Here is a 26436-nt window from a genome sequence, read left to right on the forward strand (position 1 = left end):
GAAGAAAAGAGGAAGGGCTCCCTATATTTTTAAGTCAGAAAAAAAATCCCTCAATCCCTAAGAGTCAACCAAACACATATGCTGGGCCGCCAGTACAGAAAAAGAGGTTGCTGCTAAGTGACTTTTAAGATTCTTTTCAGGCACAAAAGACATATGGAAAAAAGATTAGAAGGCTTTAATCCCGTGTAGGCTGGGTGGCTATAAAAAGAAACCCCGCCTACTCCATGATTCCATTTATATAAAATTCTAGAAAAGGCAAATTAATGTATAGAGACAGAAAGCACATGAGCGGTTGCCTTGGGGAAGGTGGGGGGGGGCTGGAAAGAGAGATGACAGAGAAACAGGACGAAACCAGTGAAAGTTTGGGGAGTTGAAGATGTTCATTGTCTTGACTGTCGTGATTGCTTCTCAGGTGTGTACACATATCAAATCTTATCAAAGTGCACACTTTAAATATGTGCTGCTCATTATGTATTCATTAGTACTCAGTTAAAAAAATAAACTCTCTTGAACGAGATAGTGCATGAGAATCAAGAAGTTCTACAGTGAGGTCTAGTTCTCACCCTGGAGCGGCCCCCTTCCCAGCCATTTCTGAGCTGACAACGACTGCAGAATGTGCTATGCTTTTACACATACACTGTCTACCTTCTCAGTCCCTGACAAAAGGCCCCCACCTCGCTCTCCAACGTCACCCTGTGCCACTCTCCCTCGTGCTTACTTACCCTCCAGCCACTGGAAGGTTGAACCTAGCCATCTCTTCCCTCCACGGACACTCGGCGCTTCCTGCTCCTGTTGCCTAGAATGTTTTTCCATTGGCTCTTTGCATGGACTAGTCAGCTTAACTGTCACCTCCTCCAAGAGGCCTTTCCTGATTGCTGTACCTCTAAATCCCATTTATGTCCTTCAGAGCACTTACCAAGGCTGTCACCATGCATTCATTTGTTTGGTTTGCCTGGTTACTGTCTGTCTCTTACACTGTTATGCAAGCTTCGTGTCATCAGCGGTCTTGACCATCTTTTCACTGTGGCATGCCCACCGCTAAGAAGACTGCCTGGTGCATGAGACAGACGGGTTTAATTAATTCAGTAGCATTCTCTTTCATTTGCTTGTGTATCTGTTTGAATTATTCATCAGACACCTTTTGGAGCATCTGCTCAGATCACTCCCTACCGAATTCACCTTAATAAATTTGGTGCTTCCTGGGGACAGGAAGTATGTTATGAATTCATATCTCAAGGGCCTTGCATGGGCCCCACACATAGCATAGTAGGTTTTCAATAAATGTTTGCTGAATTAAGTGAAATCAATACACCAAAAACCAAATAATTATTATTATACCAGGGCCTTGAAACAAACTGATTTCCAAAAGAAAAAGTCTCGGAGCACATAAAAACCCAAACATTTAAGCAAAAAGGCAAGAGGTAAGTCATGAATTATAAGGGCTTCCAAAGACTTCAGTTCATCACGGCAAATCACCCAGGTGTCTGTTCTTTTGTTGGCTTTATCACCAGAAATATAAAGAGAACAAAGTAGAATTATCAAATATTTTTCAGTCTGATTCCAGCATTTGCCAATTCTCAACTAACCTAACCATGGAATTAGCCAAAGCTGCCCATTTTAAGAAACCCAAGACAAATAAGAGAGTTCTCTGTCCAGAGATCGAAACTCACCCACACCTGCACATGTGTACACACACACACACACACACACACACACACACACACACACATTCTTAATAGTTCATTGTGCTGTGACAGGTCTTCAGCCAAGGAGTTTCAACTAATGCAACCAATATAAGATTGTATATCAACACTTCAATTAAAAATAAGTTTAATTTAAAAAGGAGTAAGAAGGAACATAATTAGAGAATACTAAATAATTCTGAATGCCTTAGAACTTTCTCTCAGTTCCGTGACTATCAGAGATTAGTGTTGTGAGCAATGTCACTAGGCAGAGATGTTGCAGGGAGCTGTCACTAGCAAAGATCAAGACTAGGCATGCCATGACTGCTTTTGCCTAGTACCAACTGCCTACCTCCACATGTCTTCGGCAGATCCACAACTACTCCATTCTCAAAACAAACGGTTGTAGAGGAGGAGATAAAAGCTCTGGCCCCCTTGGGTGGCCATGTGACTCAGGTCTGGCCAATCACCATATATATATACTACTACTGGATCAATGTGATTGGTTAAACAGATGGACCACACCCTAAGCTGAACCCAAGGGAGGCAATCCTGGGACTTTCTGCTTAAATTTAAAGACACTGCCTTTCAGTTGAAGGTGCTTAGCTAAAAGAAGATGAGCTTAGAGCTGCTGGTGGCCACCAGGAAGAAGGCCTTGTCTGTGACTAAGCTTACATTAAAAACAAAAACAAAACATAGATGAAGGAAGAAAAGACAGAACGAGTGAGAGATTGTTGAGTTCTGGGAATACTATCTGTATTTCTGTGTGCAACTATGTCTGAAATCTACCCTTGGGTTTCTTCTATTTTGTATGCCAACAAATTCTCTATGTGAGATTTTTTTAAGCCCGTTCGAGTTGGTTATTTTTGCCACTCACCTGAAAGAAGACAGAGAGATACTTAATGAAAGAGCATGTGGCCGAAGGAAGTGAGTTTTAGATTCAGTTGGTTTACTGAGTTCATCTCCATTGACCATGGCCATGTAACGGACATGAAACACACTTGTCTTCTGGTTTGATATTTAGCTTAAATATCCACCCTCAAGAGTCAGTGCTAGGAGTCAGAGGTCCAGACTTGGCTACAGCTGCCCAAAATTCTTGTCCCACGTTCAGCATTAATTTTGTAGCCAGGCAAGTGGGATCTTGATCAAGTTACTTTATTTGTCTAAATCTCACTTTCCCCCAGCGTGACGTAGATACAGTTCCCCATTACTTTAGGATTGGGGCAGCCTATCCTAATCAGAGGTTAATCATCTCCCGATGGGGTGAAGGCGGAGCACCCGATTCATTCAGAAGCTTTTTCGAACTACCCTGATTATATCCTGGGAGAAGCCACAAGAGCCACTGGACCTGTGTGTGGTATACCTTCAATTCCACTGGAGGGTGTGGAAGGGGAGCAGGAAAAGAGTTGAGAGGTTAACAATGCGGAGTAGTCAATATAGCACCTGACATTCAAGACATAAATGTTATTTTTATTATTTAACTTGGCCTTATAAATTATATATAAATTAGGACACACACACACATATATACATGTATATTCTAAAATTGCTATGCTGTCATGTGGAATTGCTTTGTTTCACAGATGATTTTAGCTTTTATATGTGAAGAAACAAGAGGAAGGTTTAATAAAGTCTGTTTTTAGTCTTGTTGTTGTTATATAATAGGGTCAAAGTTGTCCTAACCAGCAGATGGTTGGCAGCTTCTAAGTGTCTGTGCGTGTTTGGAAGAAAGGCTTAGGTCAGCACACAGGAACAGCTGTGTGAGTGCCCTTACTCTTGTGAAGAGCTTTGGCGAATAGTGTCATGAGGTACTGGTAGTTCCTCACGGCTTTAGAGTTACATGCATTTTAGGTCACAGGGACTGACGATTTCTCAATTATTGTCCGGCACCTGGAAGGCGTTTTCGTACACATTCTGATACCACTGTTCTCGCTGCTTAGTGTGTTTTATAGAAGGCATATTCATTCATTTATTTATATTTCTTTGAATTATTTTTAGCATGTACCTATCTCATATGCATAAAACAAATAATTAGAAACTTCAGAGAGACAGTAGGCCAAAACAGCCATCAGCCATACCAACTACTCTTTTCATCTTGGTGTATATCCACACTTTTATTTTAAATGTATTGATTTTTAGAGAAAGGAGATGGGGCGGGAGCAGGCGGCAACAACTCACTGTGGTTGTTTCACACATGTGCCTCAACCCAGCAAGCCTGAAGTTTCAAACCGGTGACCTCAGCATTCCAGGTGGACATTTCATCCACGACATCACCACAGGTCAGCCTATCCACACTTTTAGAAATGAATTGTTGCAAAACATAACTTCCATCGACTTGACTTTCTGGTTTCAAAATCTGTCTCTCAGCCACAGTTTTGTTCATGCATTTTTAGGAACTTTTAACCTCTCTAGTTCTCATCATCATAATACGTATAGTGGGGACCATGATGATACCTTCCTTCATATTGTTATTATTTCTAACATATCTCAAATGGGACCTTATTATCTACTTTTCTTTCCATCTGCCTCTGCTTCACTTAGCGGTATGTTGAGAATCCCCAGGACACTCATCATTATATTGCGTTTCTAAAGTCAGCATGGCTGAGGATGGGCATGCTTCCTCGTTAGCCTTCCAGGTCCCTGTGGAAAAGGGCCGTGTCAGCTTCATCTGCTGCTTTATCCCTAGCATCAGGCCCAATGCCTCGCCCTTCATAAGTAACTCTCTAAGTGATTACGCACTTGTTAAAATGACTTGAGGATGGGCATGTCACAAACTCAAGACAGTTAAGTTCTAAAGTCAAAGTTGATACAAATGCAGGGAAATGAGCTCACTGGTTTTTCATCTCCTTTTTAGAAAATATCCTCTTTAAAAAAAAATCACAACTCCTCTTTAAAAAAATCACAACTTGGAAAGACAGAAATATGTGAATCCTCAAATGGTATAACATACTGTACTATCTTGTGCAGAAGGCTTGGAAAGAACCCACATTTTTCAGAAACGGAATTTGCATTATTAATTTTAGATGCAGAGACCACCAGAGAGTGAGGTATGGAAATAAATAAATGATGGGTAGAGATAAATAAATGGGTGTGGGCACGTGTGTGTGTGTGTTTGTACACACACAGGCAGAGTTAAGCTCAAACTTGCAACTGTATCAGGCTCCATGTAAAGGCTGAGCCAAGTCCAATATCACAGTTCCTTGTAGCACTCAATGGCAGGACATGCATTTCTGCTTTGAAAAGTTTTCTTGAAATTAGACTGTGTTTTTCTCATCTCAAAAAAATTGCTGGTTGGATGATTTTCAATTCTTTGTAAAATGACAAGTGATACTTCATTTTTTAGCAAAAGGTTAATGTTTAAGTCTCCAAACTTTATAAATTGTACTTTCTCCATGAAATAAACTCATACATGCTGGTGTGCAAGATTAGCGAGAAATGTTCACACTGTTGAAAATAGATGGATTTTGCATTTCAAGGTGACAAGTGCAATGTCAGACCCAATCAATCGATCACTGCATAATTATTATTGCAAATGATCCATATCCATGCCACAAACCTTAAGGGAAATTTAATGAAGCAGTAAGCACATCAATAATAAGATCTACTGTAGTCTCTATTAAATCTCATGATTCATAAATATCTTGCATGTTTTATTCTTCCTTTAAATTCTGTGACGACATCTAAAAAAATAAATGCTGGAAGGCTACTGTTGTAACACTTCACCAGAGACAGTTCTAAGGTTCTGGGTAGGACTTAGGCTCAATATCAGATCCCTCTTCACACAGAGGCAAAGAGGACACAATAGTCTGTGAATATATGCGGAATAGAGTTCCCGTACACAGTTAGAGCCAAGGCAGACATTATCGTCTGCCTACTCAAGTCTGAATCCTCGTGAGGAAAGCCCCTGCAAACGCAGTTGACCTGGGACTCAATGATCAACAGTGAGAAGGGCGTTCCTTTTTGAAAAGCAAAGAAGCTGACTCAGGCAGGACTTTGCCTGCCTGTGCTGTGTTGTTGTGAGTTAGAAAAAAGGACGCCTCCTCCAGGCTGGACCAGCCCAACATGGGTGCCAGAATTGGCCACTTATGTGATCTTTGCGCCAAGAAAATGGCTGCGGCCCATGGTTGGGTGAGGGGAGCCCAGACTGGATTTCATCCTTGCATCGATGTCCTGGAGCACTGCGCCAACGGTACAATCTCCAGACCTGGGATGCAGACAAGCCGCAGCTAAATGGCTGGTGTAGAAGTCAGCAACTCCAGCTTTTTGATGGCTGAGAATTACTCCATGTATAAGACACACCTTAAATTTGGGGCCCGAAATTAAAAAAAATATATATATATATGTTACATAAAATTATTGAACTTAAGTTTTATTCATCAAAAATTCATACAAGTGCAAAAAAGTGGGAAATGCAAATAAAAAGATCTTCAGCCACTGTATAAGACACGCCTAGTTTTCAGACCCGAAATTTTTCGGAAAAGGGTGCATCTTATACATGGGGAAATATGGCTAATTTATAACATCAAGAGGGGCTGGGACAGGGAAAGTGACAGGGACAGGTTTGAAAAAAGAACCTGTATTTTGTCTTTGGTACCAAACACTTAAAAAAAAATAACTCATATGTTCAATACCTACTCTATATATCTTAGAGCCTTGTTCCCACAAAAAGCATCTTCTAATAACGTTATAATAAACTTTCACCTGAGTCTTAAAAACTGCCACACGAGCTTAGCAAAAAGTGTCACTTTTCCACATGTAGACTGCCATGCTTTAGGCCAGGGGTCCCCAACCCACGGGCCGCGGACCAGTACCAGTCCATGGGCCATTTGGTACCGGTCCACAGAGAAAGAATAAATAACTTACATTATTTCCATTTTATTTATATTTAAGTCTGAACGATGTTTTATTTTTTTTAAATGACCAGATTCCCTCTGTTACATCCTTCTAAGACTTACTCTTGACGCTTGTCTCGGTCACGTGATACATTTATCTGTCCCACCCTAAAGGCCAGTCCGTGAAAATATTATATTTTCTGACATTAAATCGGTCCGTGGCCCAAAAAAGGTTGGGGACCACCACTATAGACTGTATGAACTTGAGTACATCGTTTCTCTCCCTAAGCTTCTTCCACACAGAATTCTCTTAAGTCACTCGGACACACACTGCTATATTCTAAGCGCGCTACTGGCAACACCTTGGAATGTAACCGAGACATTTCCTGCCATCACATACGAGAAGTAAAAATTTCCCCAAATCCCCTCGCCATCAATGAATAGTACAGTCTCCAAGCACAATGACAGAACATAGATTTCTCTAAGCTAAAGAAGAGCTGGCGGAGTAGTGACTAAGCTTTTGTCTGTGCCACGTCCATGCAGAAAGAATACATTCCCAGCCATGGAATGGGCCCTGTCCAGGCTGAGGAATGTCTGCAGGTGCAGCTCTGATGGTCCTGCTCTGGGTACACAACTGAAAGCATCATTTATTCTTTAAAAACGACTGTATCATAATCTTATTGGCTTTCATTTTCTTGCAAATGAAAACCTGAGAAAACATTTAGTAACTTAGTATCCTATATCCTCACCCATGATTTTATTTCTTGTGTTTCTGATTGTTTCCTTGGGAAATAATCCTTTGTTATGGCACAACGTGCAAAACTCTCTTTAAAAAGAAAATACCTTAAGCTTGCACACAAACCTCTAAAAATATGTAGCAGTCTCGACTCGCACCAAAAAAATGCATGAGAATTAGTATTCTCAAACTCTGCCAGGGACTCAGTATATTAGCCTTTTAACAATTGCTTCCAGTTTGACAAAACATTTGTTTTCATTTGAATTTATTCGGCATTGGGGAGGATGAACATAATGTCCTAGTTTTGTGTCTATTGGACGTTTTCTGTCCGAATTGTTTGCCCACTCTCCTTGGCCCACTTGGTATGTGTTAAGTTGCTATTGCTTATTTAATGAATATCTATCATGAGCTATGTTTAAAAAATAAACAGCAACCTAGCATCCAACAATAAGATAATGGATAAGGAAATTATGGCATATTCAAATGCTAAAAAATGATAATGCTCTAAAAACTATTTTCAAAAAAAAATAGTAATCTAAAAAATGTTTCTAAAATAATGTGCATAAAAATATTGTCAGCATAATTCTAATTTTGAGGGAAAAGGACATCCAAGTAGATTCAAATATACTGATATTCAAAAAGATAAAGAAATATATCAAAATTTTAACAGTAAGGAATGACATGTTGGAAGGGATTAATATTCCTATTCCCTGTTTCCAAGTTTTTATCCTCTCCATTTATTAATTTTATTTTAGTAAAAGAAAAAGTAGTCGTTATTCTTTATAAAAAGAATGCCCTCTTTATGAGATATTTTTTACTATTCATTTTTCAGGACACTGATACCAGGGCCCAAATTTAATACCTGCTTTTATCGTTTATTTTTGTACCCTTTACCCCTCTCTGCAGTTTTTTTGCCCCTTCCGCCGAGAGTTTCATTTAGTAATTTTATTTAGCAATTGGGGGGGGGGGGAGGGTAAAAGCATACAGTCTGATATTTCAGCAAAGAGCTCTGACCGAGGCGTTCAAAACCATCCTATCTTTTCCTCCACATGCCTTCCTGGATTATCCCCATAATAAACAGGGGCAAGAGAAGCGTCCAAGATCGCACAGTGAGCACCTGGTACACAATGAGCTTGAACCCACAACCGGCCCGCTCCTAACTCCATGCCTTTTGAACCTCCTACCGAGCGGCAGCTGGGTGGTGGTGCCCTGTGCACAGCCTCCCTCGTTCTGTACAAACACGTGTGCACAAGATGATCTTTGTATGACTTGGTGATAGTCATGATGGTAACAGTGGTCATAGCTAACTTTCCCCTAATGCCTACCTCCTGCCGTGTGTGATTTTAGGTACTTTTCCTACTTTATGGCATTTGCTCTTCAACACGACCTTTAGTGAGAACTGAGCAAGGGTGGCGGTCAAAATATTTAACAAGCGGTCCAGTTTGGACACTGACCAACCGGAAGGAGGCGGCAACTCATGAGAAAGGCTGGAAGCTATGAGCCGCCTGCAAGACCACTGGACCGTCTGGCTCAATACCAGCCAGCTGGCAACCTGAGGCACTACTCTTAGCCCTACTTCAAAGATGAAAAAACTGAGCGTTCCATGCAGAGCAGGGTGGGTGGGCCTGATTTTTTTTTTTTTCTTTTCTGAAGCTGGAAACGGGGAGAGACAGTCAGATAGACTCCCGCATGCCCCGACCGGGATCCACCTGGCACGCCCACCAGGGGCGACGTTCTGCCCACCAGGGGGCGATGCTCTGCCCCTCCGGGGCATCGCTCTGCCATGACCAGAGCCACTCTAGCACCTGGGGCAGAGGCCAAGGAGCCATCCCCAGTGCCCGGGCCATCCTTGCTCCAATGGAGCCTCGGCTGCGGGAGGGGAAGAAAGAGACAGAGAGGAAGGAGGGGGTGGGGGTGGAGAAGCAAATGGGCGCCTCTCTTATGTGCCCTGGCCGGGAATCGAACCCAGGTCCCCCACACGCAAGGCCGACGCTCTACCGCTGAGCCAACCGGCCAGGGCCTGGGCCTGATTTTGAACACAGTTCTGCCTCACTGCAGTCTATAATCTTAACCCTTATAATATCCTATATCCTCATAAGTGGCTGTTTAGGAGTGCCTATGTGAGTGTGTGTATGAGTTTTTTTTTATACTTTATACTTTATAATGTAAAGTATGCTGCCTTCGGCTTAATTTTACAAATAAAAAAAGGCATAAGAATGTTTGCTTCTTTCATTGGTTTAAAATAGTTAAGGTTTTGGGAAAAATGCAAAGCTATCATGCATATGAAAAAAAAAAAAAAACCCACCACCCAACCCCCTCCCTCCTGTCTTACACTCAGTCTCCATTAACTAATTGTGTTCCTGCTCTCCTGTAGAGCCCTGGCCTCTTTGATTAGCCCTCTCATTTAGCACATTAACAACACTCTCTTTTACTTGAATTCTCCATCACTGAGCTCATTTGAGTCAAATGCCCTTGAAGATGCTTGAAGTGCCTAACAACACTTGCTATTATTAAACGGGTCCGTGTTTCCGATCGCCACCAGGAGTGCTCTGTGTACCAGACAGAGCAGGCCATTGTGCAAAGCTCTGTGATGTCCTGGGCCTTCCCAGAACCTTTCCCACCAGCTCTGCGGGGGGCCGCAGACTTTCTATATATTTCACATTTCTCTTTTTATTTTATTTTAGTTTTTTTTTTTAGTTTACCCCCCCCCCCCCCCGCCGAGGTTTTTTGGTAAACGCGCACAAGCAGAAGCCTGCTGACTCAGCAGACGCGAAGGAGTCACTGCAGAGGTCTGAGGAGCAGGTTCCTTGGAAAATAGAAATCAGAGCCGGGTGCAGAGAGGCGGCCGGTTTAGTGCATGTGTGCACTTGCCTCTTAAGAGTGGTCGCAGAGTCAAATCGGGTGGAATTTGGTCATTTGCAGCCTATAGAGTCGTGCTTATAATCCGAGGAGACAAATGATAACTCGGTTCTGTAAACTGCTCAATGAAAATAGAAAAAAAAAAAAAAAAAAGGCTTACTCCCTCAGATTTCTCCCCCACTCCCTGGAGGGTCTCCCTCCCCTCGCTTTAATTCCAGGGTGTCCCATGACAGACATGGTCTGTGATGCTGGGCCAATGCAGTGAGCCTCTAACCCCACGGGGTGTGGTGCCTGCCACCTGGGAACTCTCCCTCTGGCCGTGCCCCCTCATCCACCTCACAGTGGCCAGCCAGCTTTCCGGGACATCCTTGTACACAGTGTCTTTCTCCCCACCACCTCCACTTAGCACCTGGCTGCCCAGGAGCAGTCTCTAACCCACAGGTCCCAGCTGAGGAATCACTTCTTAGAATAACCCTCCCTGTGTGACCATTCCTGACATGCCACCCAAGCGCCCCTTTCCTTTCCGACTGAGACCCCACTACAGACTGTGATTACAATGCGCGTTTATGTGCACAGTGGGCATCGGCTGTCTGTACCTGACCGGTGTCCGTTCCTCCCTCCCGGAACCCGTCCTTCCTACTTCCTGGGAAACTACTTCTCCTCCACTCTCAGTTCATGTTTTCTGGGGGACGGAGCCTACTCTCAGAATGCCAAACATTGAGCATTTTATCCAGATTTGGAGGTTAAGTCTCAGCGATTGTTTCGGGAATATGCAGGTGACCCAATTCAGGTGCCAGAGAATTGGCCTCAACTTTCTCAGGACCCACGACTACTTGGCTGAGTGTGGTTGGTACCCTGGGGCGGCTACCACAGTGCACATCAGCTTGGAGCCACCAGTGGCCACCTCGGTCACTTTTGGAGAAAGTGCCAGGAGCCTGGCTCTGGGACACTGAGAGTCCCAATGAATGGCTTGCCGACCTGCACTCACCTGCCTTGAGAGCCTGTCTCTGTTTGTCCTTACCACTGTTGCTTTGTCTTGCAGTGTTTTGTTTTCTCAGTCTCCTCAACTCCACATAACCTCCGTGAGAATTAGGACAATATCATGTTCCCTGTATCCTCAATCCTCAGCACACACAATATCTGACACATTGGAAACTTCCAGCAACTGTTTTTAAGCAAATAAGTAAATTATAAAAAACAAAAACCAATTTCTAATTCTTTAGTGATGCACTGAGATCTTATAAACATGATGATCGTTGGTAAACATTTGGTGAGCTCCCTCCTGCTGTGTATCGTGGCATCCAGATATAGACAAGGCTCAGGACACTTCCTTATGGGAAAGGACTCACAGTGTAGAGGAACAGAAAGGGAACAGCCAAGTGTGAGAGAACATGCAACTCCACCTCACTGATAAAAACTTAACCATGCCCTGGCCGGTTGGCTCAGTGGTAGAGCATCGGCCTGGCGTGCAGAAGTCCCGGGTTTGATTCCCGGCCAGGGTACACAGGAGAGGCGCCCATCTGCTTCTCCATCCCTCCCCCTCTCCTTCTTCTCTGTCTCTCTCTTCCCCTCCCACAGCTAAGGCTCCATTGGAGCAAAGATGGCCTGGGCGCTAGGGATGGCTCTGTGGCCTCTGCCTCAGGCACTAGAGTGGCTCTGGTAGCAACATAGCAAGCCCAGGATGGGCAGAGCATCGCCCCCTGGTGGGCAGAGCGTCGCCCCTGGTGGGCGTGCCGGGTGGATCCCGGTCGGGCGCATGCGGGAGTCTGTCTGACTGTCTCTCCCCGTTTCCAGCTTCAGAAAAATACAAAAAACAAAAACAAAACAAAACAAAAAACTTAACCACACTTTCTTTTTGTCATGCATTATCTATTAAGACAGCACATTCTACCAAGAACAAATTGTAAATGTTGTCAATAAAATTTAAACAAATTTGCAAGTAACAGAATTGCATATCACTCCCTCATTGTAAAATGATTATTCTGCAATGAACATTTTTACCTTTGATGTACTGGGAAAGCTAGATCTAGTCTTCAGGGATTAAGAAATGGGGGTGAAACTTTTGGGTAATCAAAGGGAACAGATAATCCAAACGTTACCCGTCGCAAGTTATTTGAAGGTAAGCAGCTCTCTTTCTCTTTTTTCCCTGTCTCAATCTCTATCTATCTATCTCCTTCTTAACACACACACGCACGCACACACACATACGTCATACTCTTGCTTTTATATTCTGCACTTGTCTAAGGCCATCTCCCATCTCAGCCAAACCACTTAATCCACTGGCAAGATGTTGGAGCAGACCGAACCATATATCAATAATAAAACACTGCAAAGGAATACCGAAATCCTAGCATCAAGGTACCTAGGGGTGTCAATCCAATATATAAAATTTGAAAGTCTGACTCTAAGTGAGAAAACCACAGGGAACACGAGACACAGAACGTAGAGACAGCCTCGGTGTATTCGGTCCAAGCCACACCACCACCTGAAATAGCATTAAATTTCCCCCAATCAACTCCAAATCTCCCTCTTCCTACCCCTACCTCTCTTCCCCAATTGTTTTCTTGAATTTCTACCGAAGGTGTCTTCAGATAACACATGGAAAGCGCAACATACAATTCTCCCTCCACTTGTCCTAAAAGCTTCATGTTCCTTCGTTGTCAAAACAATGCTCTATTGCTTCCTGAAATTATCTTCCTGGTATCGAATATCAATTTTTCAATTTGCTCTTCTCTGAATGGGGACACAGGTTTTATACAGAAACTAATTTGCTTATGTCGTTCAAACCTGCATCGTTTGATCCAATATCTGTCTGAAGGTTTGTGAAATTGTCTAAAGGTGTACGAAACACCACTCAAAGCATGCAGTGAAGAACAGAAGGACGGCTTCCCATTAAGTCAGTCTTCTCGTGATCCGCTCTAGAATCTGCAGAGCTGACCAACAACCCCGTTTAACACTTAAGTGCAAAGCTTCCATCCCACTTTTATATTAATACCCATCAGGCTTTGCTTGGAAAAAAACTCAATCAGGAAGGAATACAGACCTAGTGCCTAGAATTTCCTACCGAGAGAAAGCACTGGCCCATTCCTGATGCCGCTTCCTTCAGAGCAGAACTAGGTACTGGCTGCACCGGACACTGGAACCACCGCTTTTGCAAGAATCCTTTTGACACAAGAATTCAATGAGTTTAGTGTCATTATTAGATTGGGAAGAAAAATGGATGGGGCTTTATGATACAAATCACTTCACAGACAGAGGGGAATGTGCATGTAAACAGAATTTCAGAAAAATACAAAAAAGTACCGATCAATTTACATCAATGGCTTCTGGGTGCTCGAGCGGAAAATAACGTATTACTCCCTCTGCCAGAGAGAGTCTGCAGTGAGTCAAGGCCATGAATGGCGAAGGCAGAGGGGGGAAAGATGTAATCCCTGAGGGAGCTCCCGTTCATGAAGTTTGGGTCCATCGAGTTCTCCTCGCCTCAACCAGAGGCTGGGATGCTCGTGAAGGCCGATCACTCTCCTTCTACCTGAAGAGTATCTCCAAAACTGAGTACTGCTGACCTAAAGATACCAGGGAAATAGCCCGTTCCCAATGCTTAAAAAAATATTTTTGAGCAACGTTACATAAGTTCTGTTGTTGGAGTGCAGAAGAGAAGGAGGGCTGCGTTCAGGGAAAGTTCCCATCTGGAGCACGGAGTGCATGCAGGGTTCTGAGCTGCCCCAGGTGACACAGAGAAGAGAGCAGGTTTCAGTATAAAGCACAGTCCAGAAAAATAAGGACATGCATGGGGATGAGTATCCTCATCACAGCACTCAGAGTCAGCTGGGCCCATTTCTCTCGGCCCCTAATTAAGACAGGGTGACCAGTACGGATCCTAAATGATCTCGCCAGATGCCTAGACATTAATTTCTGAATTCAGAGTTCTTGGGGGAGACAGGCGTCATCACGGTATTCCTCAGGCATTTTGCTACAAAGCAGCCAGGTCGTAGACCACACAGACATTCTTAGCTTCAGGAGAAAGCTCCCAAGTCTTCCTCCCCACAACAACAACAAAGCTTTTCTTTGGTTGCCACCAGCCATCTCGAACAGGAGTTCCTTCAAAGAGGAACCAATGAATTAATGGATCGAGTCACCAGGAAAGAAAACGGACCGTCCCTGGGCCTCCAGACCACCAAAGCGGAAGCAGAGATTGCAATGAAAAGCAGGATGTTATAGGGTTCGACTTGGCAAAGGGGAGCAAATATCTATATCAGGAACAAGGACTTAGCACATTGGTAAACTGCAGGCAGCAGCTGATGGTGTTAACGAGCAGACCTCCCCCCCCTCCCCCCAGCCCTTTCTAATTCTCCGCACGCCTTCCCTTCCCCGACTACTCCCTGAGGCCCAGGGAAAGTACTGGCATGCAGTTTGTGCTCAATAAAGGCTTACTAAATCATCAACAAGCTGAACGACTATATGCTGAATACATGTATTAACCCCAGGCGAGGTACCAGGAAAGGTTTCTATGAGCAGAAACAACCGACAATTGAAGGCTTGGCTGAATGAGGGACTGCCCACGCACTGGAACACCAGCTACGCGAGCATTAAAAGATGCTACTGTGGCGGGTGCTCACGGCACAGAATGTGAAGTGCCGAGAGCAGCTTACAAAACAGTAAGTTCCCAAACAGTATGATCTCATTTTTTTTCAAATTGAATATTCCTTCTTCACATTTTAATTTTTATAATTGATACGGCCTTTGAATGCAGTGGCGTGTTTTTTTTTTGTTTTTTTTACCTCAACATAGACACACCAAAGCAGAAACAAACAACAGATCTGCCTGTTTAATAAATCAACGGTCTGACTTCTAATCCTTATCATCAGTCTTGTCTCCAAATTGAAAAAAGAAATTATGTGTGTGTTAAATAAAAAATAGAAATTAACTCGTTGTTAATATTTAGGTGTGTAAGGTGCTAGAGGAGTTAGTGTTGTTTATTTTTTTCTCGTTGACTAATTTTGTTATGAGGGGCATGTGTATTAATTGTTTGAAATAAAGAAGGAGGGCAAAAGTTAAAATAAAAGGAAGAGATGTCGTTTCTGCCCTTAAAGAAAGGTTAAATTACCTTGACACAAAGGCCCTAGAACATAAAATATGTCGTCTAATCTATAATTTATGCATTGTCTCTCCTCTATACAGAATCTATAAATCAGGAAATCTCTAATCAGTTTTTAACCAAGTCCTAAAATATGGAGCATAGAACAGACAAAGTTTTGGGCATTCTGGAAAGAAAATGGAGAATTTGGAGGCAGTTCCCCCAAATACCCAGGACAGAACAAACATGCAGGCGGGAGGCCACAGGGAAAGTCACAAGTTTGCAGGCCTAGAACAGAATATTCTGGTTGGTGGAGTTCCTGCTCAGGGTAACACACAATGGGATACATGGGATCTGGTAGAAAGAATAATGCATTTTTATTTCTTTTTTAAGGGCTTGAAATGCACCAGCCAAAGCAGGGATGCTGCCTGTTGAGGTCGTGGTCTCTCCCCATCATCCCAACAGCACTCAGAAGTGCTGTCCTGGTCGCTCCTCTCTACCCAGTCTAAGCCCAGATATGGATGCATTACTGTGTATATAGGAGGATGGGCATAAATTATACAATGGTAAGAAAGTTAAGAAAAGTTAACAATTGCAGTTATTTCAACGACAAGGCAAAAGAACAGAGGAAGAGCTCTTGGCATGCCAGTAAGAAAATGTCAGTATGAATAATAAAATGGGAATGGCTCTCTGTTTTAAGAGAGTAAAGAAATAAAGAAAAATGGGGAGGTCTCAGAGTCAAACGCGAACACGCATTGCAGTGGAGTTGACGTTGGGGACCACGTGGTCCGGGACATGAGGGAGATGGTCAACGGTGTCTTAGCTCTGAATTAAAGGAGCAAGTGTCCACTGCCAGCTTGCCAGCTTGCTCTGCCCAGAATGGGAAGACACAACTCAACTGTATCCCAAGAAAGACTGTTGCTTGTAGAATTAAACGACCACGGTGGAGCTGGAGGCTCTAAGGGTTGGGAGAGCTTTAACTTACTGTAGGGCATTCAAGCCAGTAAAAGTGACTTCCATGCTTTTTCTGGGTGTCCTCAGAAAAGGCCCTATCTCTCTCTTCCACAGTGCCTGAGTTTGTGAATCGAACCCTCTCAGAAGTGAGCAAATGGTGCCAGAAAACTCAACTTTCTTTTCCCTGTACTCCAACCTGTCCTCACTCAGGGGAAATAGACCCCACCAAAAAACTACTCACCTTATTATTCTTTTTTTTTTTTTTTACAAACAGAATAAGTTATTTTATTACAAGAACAAAGCAGACTTGCTAATTTTGTGTCTAATCTCACCCATATTACAAATGCAAAGTCTATATTATAAGATGGAAGTTACCCAACTGCAAAAATGTGGTTCATAAATGAAATAAACTCAACCTGCAAAGTTAGCAAGTGGAACATGAACACATCTGCAGTCCAATGTTAGATGGTATGTTGATTTCAATAAAGCGCATCTGCAATCATATTACTGGACGAGCTTGCAGAAGGCTGCACCGTTTTTCATCAGAGCTGTGTCAAAGAATCCCACTGCCTTCCTCCCCCTGACAGGACAATCCCGCAGCAGGAACATGGCTGAGTGGGTAGAGAGGAGAAGAAGGAAGACTCCCCTAGTACGCCCACACCTCCCCTCCAACAGAAAGTTGTCAATTGTAATAAAAATACACTCACCGAAATCATGTGCTATTAACACAGAGAGGTAGGTGCATAGAAAAAAGCCTACTTGACAAATTTAAAGGGGAAAAAAATGGCAGGAATAAACTGAATATGAAATATCTTTTACTGTATTTCCACGTCTCTTCATTTTCATTTTTATATCCATGAGAGAGCAGCAAACACTATTTTCATACATGGATGTGGCTGAGGCTGATTTTCCTAAAGCAAGATGAGCTCTTAAACAGAGATATCAGCCACATTTAGAGTATCTTTATTTACAGACTAGAAGGCAACAGCAGAACCTCTGCATTAAAAAAAAAAAGAGGGAGAAAAGAACAGAAAAACCCTGCAACCTCACAGCGTTAATGTTAGCTTGCTAATTCATATCTCCTTAAACAGCATGGATCCAGCTGTTCCCATTTAAAGTCTCTGCCATTTTTTGAATGCAGAACAACAACAACAACAAAAACTGAATTAAAGATGGAAACAGAACCCCTGTGCACAGGGCAGGAAGGTAGGAACCATTTTTCAATTTGATAAATGCAGTTCATACAAACACATAGCCCTGAAAAGCACTGGTCAGAAAGAACAGGAATTGAGGGACGCCGCTTTTAAAAGTCAAAGACTAATTACCAGGAACCAGGTCAGCAAGCTTTCAGGACCTGGGACAGGGCCTGGGCCACGCCTGGCTTTCCCCTGCTTTGAGTTGCAAATACGTTCATGTGTAAGAGCTAGCAAACTTCATAAATAAAACCAGTGACACCACGACACCACGTAGGAACTCAGAGAAAAAGTGCGACCAGCAAAGCATTACCTATCACAGCCTAAAGGAATTGAAATTTGTTTACAATGAACCCAAATATATTTACAAAATAAAAACCAAAATAGATACCTTTTCCTGAAATATTAGCATATAATTATTTCTTCAGTAACTGATGTCGGAAGCCCATGTGACAAATGTTCCTGGTACTTAAAAAAAAATCAACATTTGTAAACACAGAAAATTTTAATCGTTTCCTCCTCTGCCATTAAAAAATAAATGGTATGAGGATTCAATGTGTTTAGATAAAACTATCTCTGTGAAGTTTATGCTGGGTACACACCATTTAATGACTGGATATTTTCAAACACCTCTTCAATGACAGGCAAGTTTGAAGAGTAAACTTGCCCAAAATGAAAACAAAATTGTAACAGAGACAGTCTGTTCCCAGCTGGCAGAATCCATTGTATGAAACTGTGCAAAAATAAGCCAGGTGGAAACAGAGCTAAAGTCACTACAAAGAAAAATATCCAAAAGAAAAGGGGGGGGGAGGAAAAAAAAGTCTAAATCACAAAGCTTACTGAGGGGAAAGGCAGGCTGAGACACCATCAGAGGTCAAAGAATCAATGTGATTGACAAAGAATTAAACAGGGAAGCTTTCTTCCTCACAGCAAAGACAAGTTCACAGAGCTGAGTTCAACTCTAAGTATGGCTAAAAAGAAGAGGTATGAAAACAGGTTTTTCTAAGGACGTTGAACATCAAAAAACAACCATGAGGATAATGTTGATGAAAAAGAGTGCCCCCTCACCAATGCCTCCCTCCCTTCGAAAAGCAGAAAACACCCCGTGTTTAACATAAAAAATCACAAAGCTAGGTCTTGGGTTACTGGGTTGATAAATGCATGCAAGTCCTCCAATGGCCAAACGAAACTAGGACATATATTTCCCCCTCCAAACATGATTAAGGAATTTTTCTAAGCCTTTCATGCTAGATTACTATTTGTTACATTGCTTCAACAGTTAAAGATTGTAATTCATAAGTACAGGTTACCACTTCAATGCTTTTATTGTAATGGCCCTCCTGGGGAAAAACAAACACACAAACAAACAAGAACTACACAATATTCATCAATAAGCCAGAACAAGTACATGGAAATCCACCTTTTGCCAGACCAACCCTGTAAAACACACACATACAAACACATGCCTGGTTAAGGCAAATAAAACACACTCCTCTCATCTACAACACTCAACCCCCAAATGAGAAGTAAGTAGCCACTTTTGAGAAAGAGAGAGAGAGAGAAAAAAAAAAAAAGAACAACATAAAACAAACACAAAAGCCACCACTACTCAGAACAGTTCATTTTTGGTAATTAAATGAAATCCCATATAGCTACAAGTGATGCAGATGGCTTCATGCCTGAACCGGCTTGCTTCTCTAAACCTTTTCTTTCTTTTTTTTCCCCACCCTGCATTCACCATCACAGTGTTTCAAGAAAAGAGAAAGCCATGCATTCCCCCCACCCAGCCCGCATTTTTTTTTTCCTTTTTGGTTTCCTTTTTGCAACTGAAAATAAAATTGCAGCTTAATGCTAATGAACCAGGTCCTGCCTCAAGTCCCCCTGGAAATGGAAGCACATGTACTGTTACGGTGCGAGATTATTCTGCCAGAGCGTAATCACCTTACACAAAACACGATTACTCTGGGCTGCAATCTTTATCCCCGAAGTCAATTTATTAATCAGAGAGAAAGCGAAAGACACACACACACACACACACACACACACACACACACACGCAGAGACAGAGAGACAGAGAGAGAAGGAGAGACAGAGACTACCTACCCACAAATACATCATCATGTTGCAAGAGAGACCAAGAGCTCTCTGTCAGCAAACAGAAGTGTCCTTACTTCACCAAGAGTATCTGGAAGACAATCTGAAACCAGTGGGTAGAAAAAATCTTGCCTTTTCCTGTCAAGTCCTTAGAGCCCCCTCTTCTTTCCTTAAACAAGGTTTGTTGTGCTTGTTTATGAGTTTATGAGGACAGCATTCCTTCAGTGGCACTGTGTGTGATGTGACTTGCTTCGGGCTGCCTCTCTCTCTCTCTCTCTCTCCCTCTCTCTCTCTCTTTCTCTTTTCTAACTCTTGCTTTTCCTCTCTTTCCTGTCAAGGCTGCTTAGGTAACAAATTCTTGGTGTGGCTGCTTAATGAGCAAAATCCGGACACTTTAGGCAGCCAGCAACAGTGACGAGCACAAACCCCGACGTTACTGGGAGTATTAGTAACAGTAGCGGCGGTGTAGTCACACACAGGCGGGCGCTACACCGAGTCCTGACGCTGGTGGGAGGTTCACGGAAGTCCCCACTGGTGGCATTTACAGGAAGGCGGCCGATCCTCGGGAGGCAAGCCCATCTGCACAGAGCCGCTGACTCTGGGAGGCCAGCCGCTGAGAATTTGTTTTTTTTTTTTTTTTCTTTCTTTCTTTCTTTTTTTTTCTAACTCAAAGTAAAGCTCCAGCCGCAGAGAAAAGAACACGTGCAGCAACCCGGCTTCCCCTTTATCTCTTTAAATGTACTTCAGATAAAAGCAGCATCCAGTCCGGTCAAGGCCTCCCCAGACTCATTGCTCTGCCTGGCACAGGGCTCAGCACACTGGTCGACAGCCATCTACCGACTCCGCCGTGTCATTGCGGGCTCGGAGGCTGCCCGCGCCGCCGCCGCCGCCTGCCAGCCCGCCCGCCCGGCGCGGTGCAGGGGCCGCGCTTCCCTGCGCAGGGCTCGCCGCGGGTGTGGACCGGGGACCGGGAGGAAGGGGGGCCGGGGGCTGGGCTTTCCAGGCTTCTGTGCCAATTCAGCAAATCAAAAGCAGAACCAAAGCCCACCAACTAAACCCAGCAAATACAAAGCCGCAAAAAAAGATTTGCTAGCACAAATGGTTAGCTGTCCTAACCAAGGGATGTAGATTATACAAATGCCCTCATTAGGAGACCAGATTGTGTGTGTGTGTGTGTGTGTGTGTGTGTGTGCGTGTGTGTGTGTGTGTGTGTGTGTCTTCCTCTTTCTTCCTCAGCCTTTGCAACTGCAGACCTGGGAAATTTTGCAGTGTGCATAAAACTTGATCATTTCGACAGGCTCTCCTTACAAAAAACCCACAGGCTTGGATGCACAGTTAAGAAATCTTAAAATTATCCAAAAATTTTTTTTCTTCCCTAAATCAATTCTCCTTTATTAGTTGTTCTTCTTAATCCATTTTAAATTGTATACTTTATCTTGAAAATTATCTCCATTACTGAAATACATCGTGAACAAAAGTATGGGGAATGCAATTTGCCCGGCATATTAATTGATGCAGTGCTCAATTATTGATATATGGATAAAGGAGAAATTAATATTAAAATCCATCTTGTACATTAAGGGAGGGGGAATGATCTCCTGCTCAGGTCTGAGTTTTAACCATTAGTTATATATTTACACACCACACAGAGAAACTGCCTAACTGAGCCCATGGTTGGTTTACATTTCCATCTAAAATTGCACAAGGCAAAAATGTCACCTAAATAATTAAAACGCATTACCAAAATTGTGGATTCATCTGCAGCACTGGGCAGGTGGCAAGACACCTGTTAAAATAGCCCATAGGTAGCTGCATCAAGATGCATAATGGCCAAGGAGTTTGGGGAGAACCAATGATAAGTCATGCCACTAAACAGAAATAGAGAGACCCTCAGAGTTCGCTACCTCCATGTGGGAAGAAAATAACCATACAGCCATCAATGAGTAAAATCCCAATCATTCATGCCCATTAACCTATTAGCTTCCGGCAAATAGGATCCGGAGCCTGTGATCAACTTCTCTGGTTTATAGAGGTAAACTGTTTTGTCTTGTTTTGTTTTAAATTTCCTTTAGCTAAAGCCTCTGTTGAGTAATATATATATATTGGTGGCCAGTCTGACCAGTAGACTGTTGTGTTTTATTTAATTGTACCTGAATATCTTTAAACTTGAATTATGCTCTCCTGATCACCAAAGACCCAGCTGTCTTGATTGTATTAGACCAGGTCTGCCACATGCATTCGCTTGCTGAAGTTTTGTGTTTGGGTTCATAGCCTTTGGATCATGGGAGAGATTAGAAGAGGTGGTTGAGGTATGAGAATTCCTGAAAGGTGAGTGGGCAGTGCCTTTGAGAGTCAACAAGGTAGAAAGAGGTGCTCCAACGTCTGAGTGAGGTTGAGATGGCCGAGTCCTAAGAAGATGCTTGTACCGAGCCACAGGCAGGTCAGATGCTGAGTGCCAGGGTTCCCAGCTTCTCTACGGAGCCATCATCTCCAAGTATGATGGTGAAGCAACTGAGCCACCACACCAAGAGAAACCGTGGGCATCACCTAGCAGATGTAGCGCGGTAACCACGATCCACTGATGGTCCATGACCCATCCCCAATTCAGTTGAGAAACCCATCCTAATCCGTGCTGGGAGTTTTATTTAAAATGCTATCACATTGCCCTCAATTGACACTATTTTCTGCAAGAACAGAGGTCCTGCGTAGGAGGATCTATTCTGAGCCAGAAGTCTTCAGTACAATAGTACCGATATAGTAGCTACAATTGCCTTCTTGGTATTGCAATTTGCATCACTCAGACCGATGCACACACCTAGGAAAAGTGAAGACTGTGAGATGGCTGAGAATGAATGTTTCTCCTGACAGGGAGGATAGGAGATGGATTCAAAATTAAGTTGATTCCAAAGAAATAATGAGATAACTTACTTATCGCACATCTGAGTTGATGAACCGAGTTAGCAAACAGGCTCTAACAAAGCTCTCCAAGAAGGACACGTGACCCACGGGAGACGTGGATACAGTCTAGATTTGGTTGCCTATCACAGATCACGGGGTCAGTCCCTATTCTTTCTCTAGGTTTTCGTGTTTGTTTGCTTTTGACATTTATACCTCGGCTGCTGTTAGCATCAAGGATTCCGCGGGCTACGCTTTCGTTCCCATCCTCTCGGCTTGTACCCATTCATCCTCCCACCTGCTTGAACATGCGGCCCCTCTGCGAGGAATGAGATTCACCCGAGACGGTGAAACATTTTATCACTGTGACACAAGCAGGAGACAGCTGTTTCCCATAAATCAAGTTTGGGAAGTGTGATGATTCCTCTATCCCGGAGTCCAGAGCTGAAACAGATGGACTGGAACATTCGGTAGGCTGCCCGCTCGGGCGGGGGAGGGCGGTCAGTAAATTACATCTAGGTTTGAAATTCCGCTCATAACCAATTTGCTTATTCAATCAATTCCTAAAATCTGGTTCCTTCGAATTAGCAGACTGATATTTTCTATACACTGCCACCCCCCTAAAACTTCCATTTTTAAATCATTTTAATAACGAAGTAAATATACTCAAATACTCAATTCAAAACCAAATTTTCACCCATTTGCAACCTGGATGGTAGGCTAAGACCTACTTGTATAGTGGATTCCTTTAAAACTCCTTGTTATCGGAACTGGCCGGTTGGCTCAGTGGTAGAGCGTTGGCCTGGCGTGCGGGAGTCCCGGGTTCGATTCCCAGCCAGGGCACACAGGACAGGAGCCCATCTGCTTCTCTACCCCTCCCCCTCTCCTTCCTCTCTGTCTCTCTCTTCCCCTCCCGCAGCCAAGGCTCAGCATTGCCCCCTGGTGGGCATGCCGGGTGGATCCCGGTTGGGCACATGCGGGACTCTGTCTGCCTCCCCGTTTCCAACTTCAGAAAAATACAAAACAACAACAACAACTACAACAAAAATACAAAACAACAACAACAAAAAATACAAAAAAAACCCTCTTTGTTGTCATGCTCAAATAGAAGTTATTTTTATACATTTATTTAATTTTATTTCAATTTATTTTATTTATTATTATTATTTTTTTTTTGTATTTTTCTGAAGCTGGAAACGGGGAGAGACAGTCAGACAGACTCCCGCATGCGCCCGACCGGGATCCACCCGGCACGCCCACCAGGGGCGACGCTCTGCCCACCAGAGGGCGATGCTCTGCTCCTCCGGGGCATCGCTCTGCCGTGACCAGAGCCACTCTAGCGCCTGGGGCAGCAGCCAAGGAGCCATCCCCAGCACCCAGGCCATCTTTGCTCCAATGGAGCCTTGGCTGTGGGAGGGGAAGAGAGAGACAGAGAGGAAGGAGGGGGGGTGGAGAAGCAAATGGGCGCTTCTCCTGTGTGCCCTGGCCGGGAATCGAACCCGGGTCCCCCGCACGCCAGGCCGACGCTCTACCGCTGAGCCAACCGGCCAGGGCCAATTTATTTTTTTCTAATTGCATTTATATGGTGTGAAACTGTAAAATATCATTGCACACTGCATCAGGAGTCCCATCACCCAAGCAAAGTCTCATTTCCCCCATTTTGCCCACCCCACCTACCTCCATCTCCTTTTCCCTCTGGTTATCGCTACACTATTGTCTGTGTCTAAGTGTTTATATATATATATGATATTTATTTATTTGCTTAACCCCTTCATCTTCTATCATCCAGTTTCCCAACCCCCCTCCCCTATGGCAGCTGTCAGTCTGTTCCTTATGACCATGTTTCTGTTTCTATTTTGTTCATCAGTATAATTATTCATTAGATTCCACATATAAGTGAAACCATATGGTATTTGTCTTTCTCTGCCTGGCTTATTTCATTTAGCATAATAGTCTCCAGGTCCACCCATGATGTTGCAAAGGGTAAAATTTCCTTTCGTTTTCACAGCTGTGTAGTATTCCATTGTGTAAATGTATCACAGCTTTTCAAGTAGAAATTATTTTTAAATAATCATCCCAGTTATCAATTATCAGTGCAGCATCATAATTAATCAATTTCAAAGCAATGGCCTAAAAGTAACACTGATCAATCTACTGGTGATCTATTTATTTAAGTGGTTTCCAATCAGCCACAGAAATCAAATACCACTGTAAAATATTAGACAATATAAAACAATCAGCATCAAACTTTCAAGTTTATGAAAGAAAGTCTTTGTTAAAAAGCCAAGTTACTAAATGCTAAACTGAATGTAAAAAAGTGACTTGAGAAGAGAAATGCAAATCAAAACTGCAATGAGATACCACCTCACACCTGTTAGATTAGCTATTCTTAACAAGACAGGTAATAGCAAATGCTGGAGAGGCTGTGGAGAAAAAGGAACCCTCATCCTTTTTCTGGGAATGGATGAGGAATGTAAAGTAGTCCAACCATTATAGAAGAAAGTATGGTGGTTCCTCAAAAAACTGAAAATAGAATTACCTTATGACCCAGCAATCCCTCTACTGGGTATATACCCCAAAACTCAGAAACATTGATACGTAAAGACACATGCAGCCCCATGTTCATTGCAGCATTGTTCACAGTGGCCAGGACATGGAAACAACCAAAAAGCCCGTCAATAGATGACTGGATAAAGAAGATGTGGCACATATACACTATGGAATACTACTCAGCCATAAGAAATGATGACATCGGATCATTTAAAGCAAAATGGTGGGATCTTGATAACATCATACGAAGTGAAATAAGTAAATCAGAAAAAAACAGGAACTGCATTATTCCATACGTAGGTGGGACATAAAAGTGAAACTAAGAGACATTGATAAGAGTGTGGTGGTTATGGGGGAAGGGGGGAGAGGGAGAGGGAAAGGGGGAGGGGGAAGGGCACAAAGAAAACTAGATAGAAGGTGACAGAGGACAATCTGACTTTGGGTGATGGGTATGCAACATAAGTGAATGACAAGATAACCTGGAGTTGTTATCTTTGAGTATATGTATCCTGATTTATTGATGTCGCCCCATTAAAAATAAAATTATTAAAATAAAAGTGACTTGAGAAACCCAACTTGATCAGTGCTGGGACCTTTATTTATTTAATGTTACCATATTGCCCTTGATTGACACTATTTTCTGCAGAATGGAGGTCCTGTGTAGGAGGATCCATTTTGAGCCAGAAGCCTTCCGTACAACAGTACCAATATAGTAGCTACAATATCCTACCATGAGGCCAGTGACCTAATCATACAGTCGACAGAGCATCTGGGCACCAGTGAATGACCTTTGGAGCAGACCTTCAGCATCCCATAGAGACATGTAACCACCCCTGCTATTAACCACATATAGGGCGAGAAGAATCCAAACATTTCCTCTTCTCCTGAAAATGACATGGTTTCTCATGTCCAATTCTGATCTCTCTGGTCACGTGGACAAAAGCAGATTCCTCCCCTTCAGTGGAAGTTCCAGCAATTCCTACTACGTTATCAAGAAGTCTAATCATGCCTTCCAGGAATATCGAGGCCACACAAAGACTGACCTTGACAGGGATTCAGGCAACCCTGTTACTGGAGTCTCCAAGAAGCTATTGCTCAAATCATCCATGTTGATGAGGACAAGCTCATTGGTAAAAAAAAAAAAAAAAAAAAAAAACTTTAAAACTATTTATTATGAAATATCAAAATATATAATCATGATGAAATATAAACAGAATAAAACCATCACAAATTACCAAACTCTTAGCTGAACAGATAGAATCGGGGTGTAGTGAAGTTCTCAATATATATTGACTCAGTGAACAAATTCATTAAGTAAGCATAGGGATATTGCCCTCCATATAAAAACTGCTGCTACTTCTATTCCCATCATTAGTGAGAAATGAGCACTCTTCTTTTTCCAGCATTGGAGATGAAATTCTCAGAAGCCAAGCACATCCTCCCTTTGGTTTGCCTATGAGGCGCAGCCAAACTGACACTGGCCAAGGTTTCAAACATAAACTGTGGTTACAGAATGGAAATGATACCCATGTTCTGGGTCTTAATAAGGCCGGTGTGGCCGCAGCCA

General features: G+C 43.0%; 1 protein-coding gene and 1 non-coding gene across 2 annotated transcripts in view; both read right to left on the bottom strand.

The window, feature by feature from the left end:
• RBFOX1 (RNA binding fox-1 homolog 1) overlaps positions 1–26436 on the bottom strand; it is a 1121108-nt gene that overhangs the window by 570873 nt on the left and 523799 nt on the right. The gene's annotated exons all lie outside the window — the stretch shown is intronic.
• Positions 9195–9270, bottom strand: TRNAA-UGC (transfer RNA alanine (anticodon UGC)). The gene has a single exon. It is a non-coding gene; the product is annotated as a tRNA-Ala (tRNA).

Source organism: Saccopteryx bilineata, chromosome 4, assembly GCF_036850765.1.
Source record: "Saccopteryx bilineata isolate mSacBil1 chromosome 4, mSacBil1_pri_phased_curated, whole genome shotgun sequence".
NCBI lineage: Eukaryota > Metazoa > Chordata > Mammalia > Chiroptera > Emballonuridae > Saccopteryx > Saccopteryx bilineata.